This window comes from Eretmochelys imbricata, chromosome 14 (genome assembly GCF_965152235.1).
Source record: "Eretmochelys imbricata isolate rEreImb1 chromosome 14, rEreImb1.hap1, whole genome shotgun sequence".
Taxonomy (NCBI): Eukaryota; Metazoa; Chordata; order Testudines; family Cheloniidae; genus Eretmochelys; species Eretmochelys imbricata.
The window spans coordinates 29,764,102-29,776,043 of NC_135585.1; the positions used below are offsets into that span (position 1 = coordinate 29,764,102).

At 44.9% G+C, this 11,942-nt stretch overlaps 1 pseudogene; it reads left to right on the forward strand.

The window, feature by feature from the left end:
* Positions 1 to 2,156: 2,156 nt before the first annotated feature.
* LOC144274982 (olfactory receptor 10A7-like) lies at positions 2,157 to 10,505 on the forward strand (annotated as a pseudogene).
* The last annotated feature ends 1,437 nt before the right edge of the window (positions 10,506 to 11,942 follow it).

The window sequence follows — 11,942 nt, forward strand, 5'->3', positions numbered from 1 at the left end:
GGGAGGCATGTCATAAATATAAAGGGAAGGGTAAACCCCTTTAAAATCCCTCCTGGCCAGAGGAAAAACCCTTTCACCTGTAAAGGGTTAAGAAGCTAGGATAACCTCGCTGGCACCTGACCAAAATGACCAATGTGGAGATAAGGTACTTTCAAAGCTGGAGCGGGGGAGAAACAAAGGTTCTCTCCGTTTGTGTGATGTTTTTGCCAGGAACAGAAAAGGAATGGAGTCTTAGAACTTAGTAAGTAATCTAGCTAGATATGCGTTAGATTCTGTTTTTTTTAAATGGCTGATAAAATAAGCTGTACTGAATGGAATGTATATTCATAGAATCATAGAATATCAATGTTGCAAGGGACCTCAGGAGGTCATCTAGTCCAACCCCCTGCTCAAAGCAGGACCAATCCCCAGTCAATCAATATTCCTGTTTTTGTGTCTTTTTGTATTTTAAGGTTCTGCCTAGAGGGATTTTCTGTTTTGAATCTGATTACCCTGTAAGGTATTTACCATCCTGATTTTACAGAGGTGATCTTTACTTTTTCTTCCATTAAAATTCTTCTTTTAAGAACCAGATTGGTTTTTCATTGTTCTTAAGATCCAAGGGTTTGGGTCTGTGTTCACCTATGCAAATTGGTGAGGATTTTTATCAAGGCTTCCCCAGGAAAGGGGGTGTAGGGTTTGGGAGGATTTTTGGGGGAGAAAGACATTTCCAAGCAGGCTCTTTCCCTGTTATATATTTATTAGACGCTTGATGGTGGCAGCAATAAAGTCCAAGGGCAAAAGGTAAAACAGCTTGTACCTTGGGGAAGTTTTAACCTAAGCTGGTAAAAATAAGCTTAGGGGGTTTATCATGCAGGTCCCCACATCTGTACCCTAGAGTTCAGAGTCGGGAAGGAACCTTGACACAGGGCATGAATGTGCTTTGTGACTATTAGAGGGACAAGGTGGGTGAGGTAATATCTTTTATTGGACCAACTCCTGTTGGTGAATGACAGAAGCTTTTGTGCTACACAGAGCTCTTCTTGAGGTGAATATTAAGAGTTTTAGCCTCTCCTTCTCACTGCAGCGCCAGTCAGTGTTCATAGCACCTTTTCACAGAGATAGAGCATGAGATTCATGTCTTGTGACAGGTCATCAGTTGGGGAAATGTCCCAATGACAAAAATGGAGCTACCTTGATTTACACCAGCTGAGGATCTGGCTCAGTGTGTGCCCCAATGGGTGGCGAGTGGTGATAGAGTCTTACTAACCCAGATCACACATGCCAGATTGTTTCTAGACTCCGAGTTTAGGGACAGCATCTTTTCCCCCCTCCCCCACCCCACCCCAACGCCTTTCCTGTTCCGGTTCCTGTATTATCATCCCACACTCATTATGGAGTGGGGAGGGTCATTCCCCAGTTAGGGTTGCACAACAGCCTGGTTTTACCCCTTCCTAAGATCCACCCTCCAAAGAGCTGTATTTTTATGACTGCTACATAGCTACTGTTGGGAATCAGAAAAGGCACTGCCAGTCCCTCACCACGTTCCCATCACCACCACAGGCACTAAAAGGGAGAATTTACTCCACTTCATAATTTATGGCATGAACTGATCTCTTGTAAGGGGGTGAACATTATTCCTTTTCCTACAGGGCACTGAAATGCTGAATATACCAGGATATAGTGTTAGAATTCATGGAAAGAAATCTAACAGCAGGACGGTGCCTAAGAACTCTAGACCACATTGAAAAATCTCAGTCCAAGATTTTAGTTGATGTTTGATTTTGACTCATAAGACATGGCATGATTCTGGCCATTGCCAGAAATGAAATACAGCAGTTAAGCATCATTGTTAAGCTCTGGTATGTCAGATAGACAGAGAAAGGATCTGATCTGTCATATCAGCATGTGGCTACGAGACAAATGGGCTGTTATAGTAGTCACTGGTATCCGTGTCGAACACCCTCTTCCCCATCAGATCAATGTTCTGTCCTCAGACTCAGTTTCCTGGCACTTTGCTCTGAAATCTAAATTTAGTCTTAAAATTTCAGCCTGTTACCAGGAGAGGAAGGGGGGTTTCTGAATATTTATGGAATTAATTCATGAGATTTGATTAACTTTTAACTCTGTGTCTTTCCAATTCAGTCGCACAGATTTATTGCTCCTAGACACAACCAATGGCAGACTGCAGAAACCAAACAGCCATCACTGAATTCTTCCTCCTGGGATTCGGGGATCTCCCTGATCTGCAAATTCTTCTCTTCCTGATGTTCCTAGTGATCTACATGGCAACTGTGGCCAGGAACACCCTCATTGTGGTGCTCGTTGTGGCTGATCAGCACCTTCACACTCCCATGTACTTCTTCCTGGGGAATTTGTCCTGCCTGGAGATCTGCTACACCACAACCATCCTGCCCCGGATGCTGGCCAGTCTCCTGACTGGGGACAGAACCATCTCAGTCAGTGGTTGCATCACACTACTGTATTTATTTTGTGCTCTGGCAGCTACAGAATGCTGTCTCCTAGCAGCGATGTCTTATGATCGGTATTTAGCAATATGTAAACCCCTGCACTATTCAACTCTTATGAATACCGCGTTTTTCCTCCAGTTGGCTGCTGGGTCCTGGTTAAAGCTTGTTTGGCTAGTACTATCTTTGTTTTATTCCTATCACTGTTAACATTCTGTGGCCCGAATGACATTGACCATTTCTATTGTGATGTCATCCCACCTATAGAGCTCTCCTGCAGTGACACACACTGGTTAGTATCCTGTGTATTCACCCTGCCTCCATTCCTACTAACCCTGACATCCTACGTGTGTATCATTGTGAACATCCTGAGAATCCCTTCCACCACCAGTAGGCAAAAGGCCTTTTCCACCTGCTCCTCTCACCTCATTGTGGTGACAATTTTCTATGGAACCCTAATGATTGTCTACATGCTACCGAAACGTGATACACTGAGAGACCTAAACAAAGTGCTCCCTCTTTGCTACATGGTCCTGACTCCCCTGGTAAACCCCCTCATCTACAGCCTGAGAAACAGAGAGGTCAAGGAAGCTTTGAGGAAAGCAGTCAGTAAATGTGGCTTTTGGAAAAACATGCAGAGACTCTGAGATAATAACTTAGCTTTGAAAACCTCAGGCTGTCTGGGTGATTTCAGCAATCATCCCCCATTAAAATTAAGTTGAAAAGTCCTAGTGAAAATCTCAGCACTCAGTGTTGTCCATCTCAGTGGAAGGACCAGGGACGGAGGTGGCCATAACCATGTTCCCATCATGGAGTTATGGGTACTAGGAAGAATGGAGACAAAATTGTAACCAATTGTTTAGATCTTTAGAAAAGCCATTCTTGATCAAAATAAATGTTTGGACAATAAAACTAGTAACTCCTTGTGCAGCAGAGATGGGAACGTAAGGCTGGGAAATCTACCACCCCTGAAATTGTGCTTATTACCATCATAACCCTCTGCAAACCAACCATCTTCACTGAACTCACAGAGGCCGGAGGCAAACAACCAGGCCCCAGAAGTGACCTCTGGACACTTCACCAGGAACAGCGTTATAGCTCTTATCTGGGCTACACCCGGCTGTGACCAGCTCCCGGAAAGCAACAGCTCCAGGCTAACCGGGCCCTTGGAGGCAGGGAGGTTGGGCAAACAAAGAGGTAGACTTACATGCCAGGTCCCCGGGACTGTCCAGGCCTAGCTGGGGTTTGCCAGGGCACCCGTAGAACTGAGGCCGTTCCAGGGGTCGGGTCTGTCAAACGGTCACTGACGAGGGACTCTGCTCATGGCCCTGCAGGGCACCAGCTGCTCTGCTTCCACCAGCTGCACAGAGCAGTTCAAAGGGAGGGGACCTGTTACAATGAGCGTCCCCAAAACTAACTGCAAGAAGCCCAATGTCCGACAGGGCTAGTTCTGAGGGCACAGTGTCTAGTCAGCCCCAGGTACCCCAGGCAGCTCTGCTCCACACAGGGCCCTTTCCTCAGGGGGTGAGGCAACTTATGGTGAGAGGAAGCGGTAACCACCTACCAACGGGCAGAACTCCTGTGATGCCAAACACGGCAGTGCTGTCTCAGTCACTGGGAGCACGTCAGGGCTTGGCCAGAGGTCGGGGAGCTGGGCACCAGTGAGAATTGTAGGGCTCCGACTCTGCGGAAGGGGTTTCCCAAGAGACATAACAGAGTTAGTCACCCAAATCCCTTTGAAATGGGAGATGGATGCACATCACCTTACACGCCTCTGAGAATCTCAGCCTGGAGAGCCACTGGGAATCTGTCATGGTAGCTTCAATCTGTGCATTTCCATTGGACACAGAGCCCCCATCAACAGAAAGGCGCTGGATGGATGGGAAACCCCTGCTAAGCCTTTGAGAGCTGCTGCCACTGTATGCGCTCTTGTAGCCACGAATGTTGCAATCATTTTTTGTACGATTTTGTTCCCAGTGGCTATAGTTTGAAACAGCACACACCTAGCAGTAGGTAAGAAATGAGGAGAGATGCAGTTATGCTGTCTAGGGCCACAAGAGGGCAGAGAGGACAGGCGCAGCTGTGCTGCCCAATGAACGGCAGTCAAAGTGGAGGGGCAAGAAAGGAGAAATTATGTTGCCAAAGGACCAATGGAAAGGGAGGTGAAGCTGTATAACAGTGTGTAAGTGCTGAGTAGAGAGCACTGAAGAGAAGAGGACCTCTGTGCTGCATAGTGAAAGGTGGATAGTAGCAGATGTTATGGAGTGAGTTATGGGCTGTTATATTAAATAACGGCCACCACGTGACATGAGAGTCAAGAACGGGAAAGAGGCAGCTATAGAGAGAAGAATCCACTAGAGGAAAGAGCAACAGGCTGTCATGATGGGAAATCAACACTAGATGGCAGCAGAATAGAGGAAATGAGGCTGGTGGGGGTGTCACAAATACGGACTAGTGACCAATAGAGTTCAGTAGCCAATACAATAATGGGAAAAAGAACAGGAGGACTTGTGGCACCTTAGAGACTTACCAATTTATTAGAGCATAAGCTTTTGTGGGCTACAGCTCACTTCATCGGATGCATAGAATGGAACATATAGTAAGAGATAGATATACATACAGATAAGTTGGAAGTTACCATACAAACTGGGAGAGGCTAATTAGTTAAGATGAGCTATTACCAGCAGGAGAAAAAAACTTTTGTCGTGTTCATCAAGATGGCCCATTTAGACAGTTGAGAAGAAGGTGTGAGGATCCGTAACTTAAAGAAATAGATTCAATATGTGTAATGACTCAGCCACTGCCAGTCTCTATTCAAACCCAAGTTAATGGTATCTAGTTTGCATATTAATTCAAGCTCAGCAGTCTCTCCTTGGAGTCTGTTTTTGAAGCTTTTCTGTTGCAAAATTGCCACCCTTAGATCTTTTACTGAGTGGCTAGAGAGGTTGAAGTGTTCTCCTACTGGTTTTTGAATGTTATGATTCCTGATGTCAGATTTGTGTCCATTTATTCTTTTGCACAGAGACTGTCCGGTTTGACCAATGTACATGGCAGAGGGGCATTGGTGGCACATGATGGCATATATCACATTGGTAGATGTGCAGGTGAATGAGCCCCTGATGGTGTGGCTAATGGGATTAGGTCCTATGATGGTGTCACTTGAATAAATATGTGGACAGAGTTGGCATCGGTCTTTGTTGCAAAGATAGGTTCCTGGGTTAGTGTTTTTGGTGTGTGGTGTGTGGTTGCTGGTGAGTATTTGCTTCAGGTTGGGGGGCTGTCTGTAGGCAAGGACTGGTCTGTCTCCCAAGATTTGTGAGAGTGATGGGTCGTCCTTCAGGATAGGTTGTAGATCTTTGACGATGCGCTGGAGAGGTTTTAGTTGGGGGCTGAAGGTGATGGCTAGTGGCGTTCTGTTACTTTCTTTGTTGGGCCTGTCTTGTAGTTGGTGACTTCTGGGTACTCTTCTGGCTCTGTCAATCTGTTTTTTCACTTCAGCGGGTGGGTATTGTAGTTTTAAAAATGCTTGATGGAGATCTTGTAGGTGTTTGTCTCTGTCTGAGGGATTGGAGCAAATGCAGTTTTATCTTAGAGCTTGGCTGTAGACAATGGATCGTGTGGTGAGCCATCAGGGGCTTGTTCACCTGCACATCTACCAATGTGATATATGCCATCATATCAGATTTATTGATTGATTGATTTGGCTTATACAAAAATATGAAGACTTTCTCAGTAATGGTATCCCACATTTGGACAAACTTTGTCATGAGAAGAGATATGAGATGATGTGAATCAAACTATGTGTGTCTTTGCAACAAAGCCCGATGCCAACTCTGTCCACATATTTATTCAAGTGACACCATCATAGGAACTAATCCCATTAGCCATGTCATCAGGGGCTCGTTCACCTGCACATCTACTATGTGCCAGCATGTGAAGCCAGGGGTCAGAGTCAGTATCAGGGTCAAGAGTCAAGCCCGAGGGTCAGAGGCAGAGGCAGAATCAGGAATTGGGACGAGGGTCCAAACCAGTTATCAGCATCCCAGTTGTGTTTCCAGGGGTCGATCAGGAGTCAGAATCCAAGTCAGAGTCAAGGTAAGTACCAGGACTTCAGACACAGAGAAGCAAGATGGTCATGGCAGCTGGCTGGGATCCACATGGTTGCCTGGACACTTCTTAGTGCACCCCATGGGCGAATATAGGGTCAAGGAGCCAAGAGCACTTTCAGTCCGATCATGCAGGATGGAATTTACCGTGGCGTACAACCACTGCAGATTATGGGCCACAGGGAATGAGTCAGCTACAGGCACTGCCAGGTTGCAGTGTGGGGATATTACGTACCCGTTAACCTTACAGGCCCAGGTCCAAGTCCTGCTGATACGCACAGTTACTTTGTGTGGCTGTGGTCTGGGTAGATAAGGGTTAAATTCTGCAAGCACTCCCTCATGGTAGCTGTAGACAGATCTCAATGGTCTGATGCTCAAAGGAAAAGCCCCGTGGGAGAAATGCATGAAGCAGTGTATGAGAGATACAGGGTGGGTGAGTTAATATCTCTTATTGGACCAACTTCCGTTGGTGAGAGAGACAAGCTTTAGCTACGACACTGCATGAACCAGTGTAGTCAGATTCAGACGCCCTTCTCGAACCAGAGGGGGACCTTTGGGCAGGAACCCTGAACTAAGGGACTTCAGAGTGGATAAAAAAACAGCCTGTGGCTCAAAGGGTTAATGTGATGCTTGGACATATAAACAGGGTGATCTCGAGCAGAGAGGCTATTTTACCTCTGTATTTAGCACTGGTGCGACCACTGCTGGAATCCTGCGTCCAGTTGTGGTGCCCACAATTCACGAAGGGTTCAGCGAAGAGCCATGAGGACGATTAAAGGATTGGAAGACTCAAGGAGTTCAATCAGTTCAGTTTAACAAGGAGCAGGTTAAGGGGTGAACTGATCACAGTCTGTAAGTAACCATATGGGGACCAGAAATGTGATAAGGGTGGGCTCATCAATCTAGCAGAGAAAGGTATAACAAGGGTTAAGAGCTGGAAGTTGAAGCTAGACAAATTCATATGAGAAATAAGGCACAGTTTTTATCAGTGAGGGTAATTAACCACTGGAACAATTTACCAAAGAGTCATGGTGGATTTCCCATCAGTGGAAATTTTAAAATCAGGATTGGATGTTTTTTCTGAAGCATCTGCTCTAGTGTAAACAGGAATTAATTCAGGGAAGTCTTACGGCCTGAGTTTCACAGCGACGCAGTCTAGATGATCCCAGGGACCCTTCTGGCCTTGGAATCTATGAATAAGTCGGGAGAGATTCTGATTGGGGTGTCAGACTATCCGAGAGGCCGGATTTGCAGGGGGTAACCTGACTCATTGTTTTTGCGGGGTACCTGGGTTAAGTGGAACCTGCTTAAACTGGCAAGGAAAGGCAGAGTTTAGATAGACAAATCGTCTCATGCCATTTGAAGTCATCACGTATCGGGGTGCTTTACCTCCTACTGAACCGAAACAATACCCTCAAAATCATCCAGATCTACGCTCCCACAAGTGCATGTGAAGATGAGGATATGGAAGGATTCTATCAGGAGCTGGAGGAAACCCTCACTCAGAGTTCCACATAAAGGATTGCGATGGGAGATTTTAACGCCAAGGTTGGAAGAGGGAGAGAGGGCGAAAAGTTCATAGGTATCGGAGAATGAAACGTGCGAGAACGACTAGATATATTGGCAGAGACGAGGAGAATGTTCATTGGTAACACCTGGTTCCAAAAGAAGGCCAACAGAAGATGGACCCGGATCGCACCAAATGCGAAGACAAAGAATGAAATCGATTACTTCCTGATCGATAGACGACGCTTCCTGCAGGATATTTCAGTAGTGCCATCGTTCAACACCGGAAACGGCCATCACCTGCTGAGAGCCAGACTCACGTTCACTGTGAAGGTGGAGAAAAAGGCACTGTGTACGGCGAACAGAAGGCACCAACCGGTAGCTTTCGACGAGGCAACCCTGAAGGAAAACACTTCCAGGGAAGACTGGAGCCTCCTGGACGGCTGCGATGAGGATTCTGAGAACTTCAGCAAGAGACTGAAATGGTGCATGAAATCAGACAATACGTCCATAGGATTTTATTGTTTTAACCCTGTTTCCCTCTGCTAGGTATGTTTCTGTGAACCAACCAGTCACACCTGTTTTTGAAGAGGCCATCCTGAGTCATTAGAGGTTCACACTGGTCACAAGGTCCCAGAGAGAATTCCATAGCAGGGGACAAAGCCAGTTGTAGCTGCTGGAGATAAATACGGATGGTGAAAGCCTGCAGACACACGGCACCCATTCTATATACATGGGAGATAGAGAGATGGATATACAGCTGAATACTTAAGGAGAGAGAGAGAGAATAGAAAAATCAGTGAAATAAAAGTTTTAACTTTCCTACCAATATTGGTTGGAATTTTCTAAGTGCCTTAGTGGATTTAGGTGCCCAACTCGTCAAGAGGAGCAGGTGCCTAACTCCTGTAGAGTACTATTGAAGTCTCAGCCTTAATAGTCCAAGAATTCATGTTACAGGGAGAGAATTCCCAGCACAATTTAACAACATTTTCAGGTTCCACAACTTATATAATGGAAAGGATTTTCAACTCTTATTAATATTTGCTAAAGGTGGTAAATCTGGCTCTACCTGTTGGGAATTTTTGATATTTTGGAACTGTGTAACAGTGTGAAAGAATCACAGAGGTACATTCATAAATTTATAGATTGGAAAGCCACAAAAGACCATTAGATCCTCTAGTCTGATGTCCAACACTAGATTTATTGATTGATTGATTGATTTGGCTTATACAAAAATATGAAGACTTTCTCAGTAATGGTATCCCACATTTGGACAAACTTTGTCATGAGAAGAGATATGAGATGATGTGAATCAAACTATGTGTGTCTAAATGGCTGCCCATTATGGTGGGCTCTCAGACCCTTCAACATAGCAACTGGGTTCCTGGTCCGATATGAGAGATGTTGATATTTTGTTAAATCTGCTGCATAAAAGTTACGATAATATATCCAAAGAATCAACATGCCAGCCAGCTCTGTTCCTGCAACTCCATTATCAAACCAGGGGGCTTCCTTCCCCCCCCACCTTCTTCTTTGCTGGGTTAAATTTTAAGTATGTTTTTGCCAATCATCTCCAAGATGTATTTTTCTCTTCCTCACTTTTTATCCTTCCTAGATACACCCCATGGCAAACACAGAAGGGAGGAATCAAACGTCCATCACAGAATTTGTCCTCCTCGGATTCAGGGATCTTCCTCAACTGCTGACCCTACTCTTCCTGCTGTTTCTAGTGATCTACGTTGTGACCTTGGCCGGGAACATCCTCATTGTTGCGCTAGTTGTGGCTGATCGGCACTTTCACATTATTTTGTTAGTTTCTTTGCTGCTTCAGAATGCTATCTGCTAGCAGTGATGTCATATGATCTGTACTTGGCGATATGCAAACCACTCCATTATGCCGCCCTCATGAATACCAGGTTCTGCCTGTCGTTAGCAGCTGGGTCTTGGATAAATGGATTTCTGGCTGTTATCATAGTCATAGTTCTTATGTTACAATTAACTTTCTGTGGCCCCAATAAAATCGATCATTTCTACTGTGAAATCCACAGAAATGTTAAATCTCTGCTGCAATGGCACCAACCAGATAGAGCTTGTCATTACCATCCTGGCTGCTATATTCACTCTGCCTCCATTTGTATTAACCATGATGTCCTACGTGTGTATCATCTTCACCATCCTGAGAATCCCTTCCACCGCCGGGAGGCAAAAGGCATTTTCTACCTGCTCCTCTCACCTCATTGTGGTGACCATTTTCTGTGGGACCCTGATCATTGTGTATCTGCTACCAAAAACCAACACACTGAGAGACCTCAACAAAGTGTTCTCTGTTTGCTACACAGTTCTGACACCTATGGCCAATCCCTTCATATACAGCCTGAGAAACAAAGAGGTGAAAGAGGCCCTGAGAAAAATTGTCAGTAAACGTGTAGATTTTACAAGAAATTAGAAATCACAAGGTTTTTATTTCTTACTGTATTAAGGGAAAATGGTGAGATGCAGAGCTGGCTTATTGTTTTATAGAACCAGATTCTGGGTGGTCCCTAGTTCTGGCTAGTTCTTTGGGAATGTGCCGCTATAATATTTGAGGATGTGCAAATATATAAAATGTGAGATCAGTCAATACCAGGATCTTTACATTCAGAATAAAATTGAACTGTATTACACTTGGTTCAAGTTAGGCAATTCCATACACTAAGCCCAAGTAAGAATATAAAATAAAAGAACAATTTACACTAGGATTATCAAAGGATCCTAAGGGGGTTAGGGATCTAAATTTCAATGGGGTTGTGTTCCCTAACTCGGTTAGGTCCCTTGACAATCCTGGTTGAATGACAAAATATTTGAAAGGATACATTGATTTTGGGTGCCTCAGCCACTGGGGACCCTCACTTGAGACACCAAGATTTTTCAGAGCACATAGAATTTTCATAACCTGTTGTGTGTTCAATGGTGGGAAATGATCCATTCAAGTCATTCTATCTAGGTATGTGAGGTGGCCCTCACCAACATTAACAATGGGACACCTCAAGAAAGAAGAGCTTGTCGATATGGAAAAAAAATTATATGAATTTGAAGAAATTTGGGCCCTGTTTTCAGATACTTTTGGATAAAAAATGCTGAAATAATGCCTGACTTCCATTCCAGTGGACCTCTCTGCTTTCTCCCTCCCACTTCCTGCCCCCGTTCCCCAACGTCATTTTTTTTTGCCCATTTGTGTCTTTTAAAAAATTGTTGTTCCCCCCTCCCTCGCAGGCAAGGTTCGCCTGATTTTCTATTGCCGAGTCTTGTAGTTTTGACAAGTTGCAAAGTTGCATAATTGCATATTTTTTTTAGCTAGCCTGTGAAATGTGCAGTGTCGGGAGACATGTACGAGCTGCAACAATTGTTCTTGTTTGTTTCTTCATGAAAATTTTAAAAGAATGAATCACAAAAATAAAATGACAGGACCCCTCACAATCACTGCCGGAAGGTAGGGAATTTACATCCCCATATTACAGAGGCACAGGGTAGATTACGGGACATGTCCAAATCCACACAGAAACTCTGTGGTTGAGCAGGGAATTGAATGCAGATGTCCCGCATCATGCTCCAGGTCCTATCACTACACCATCCTTCGGCACCTGAGAGGGTAACGCCTCCCCGTTCTCATTAGTTAACCTCCTGTGCTTTCTACAGGCCATGAACTACTGACCTCACAAGCAGAGGGTGAGGATTGAGAAACAGGCATTTATTCACTGTAAGAACCAGTGGATGGCAAACAAGGCAATTGCTGACAAAGGGGATGCTGTACTGTTTAATGGCTACCCCCGTAGAGGGTGAGGGATGGGAAAGGGGCAGGTATCCTGTCCTATGGGCACCATGGGGCAGCAGTAATTCTCTAAAA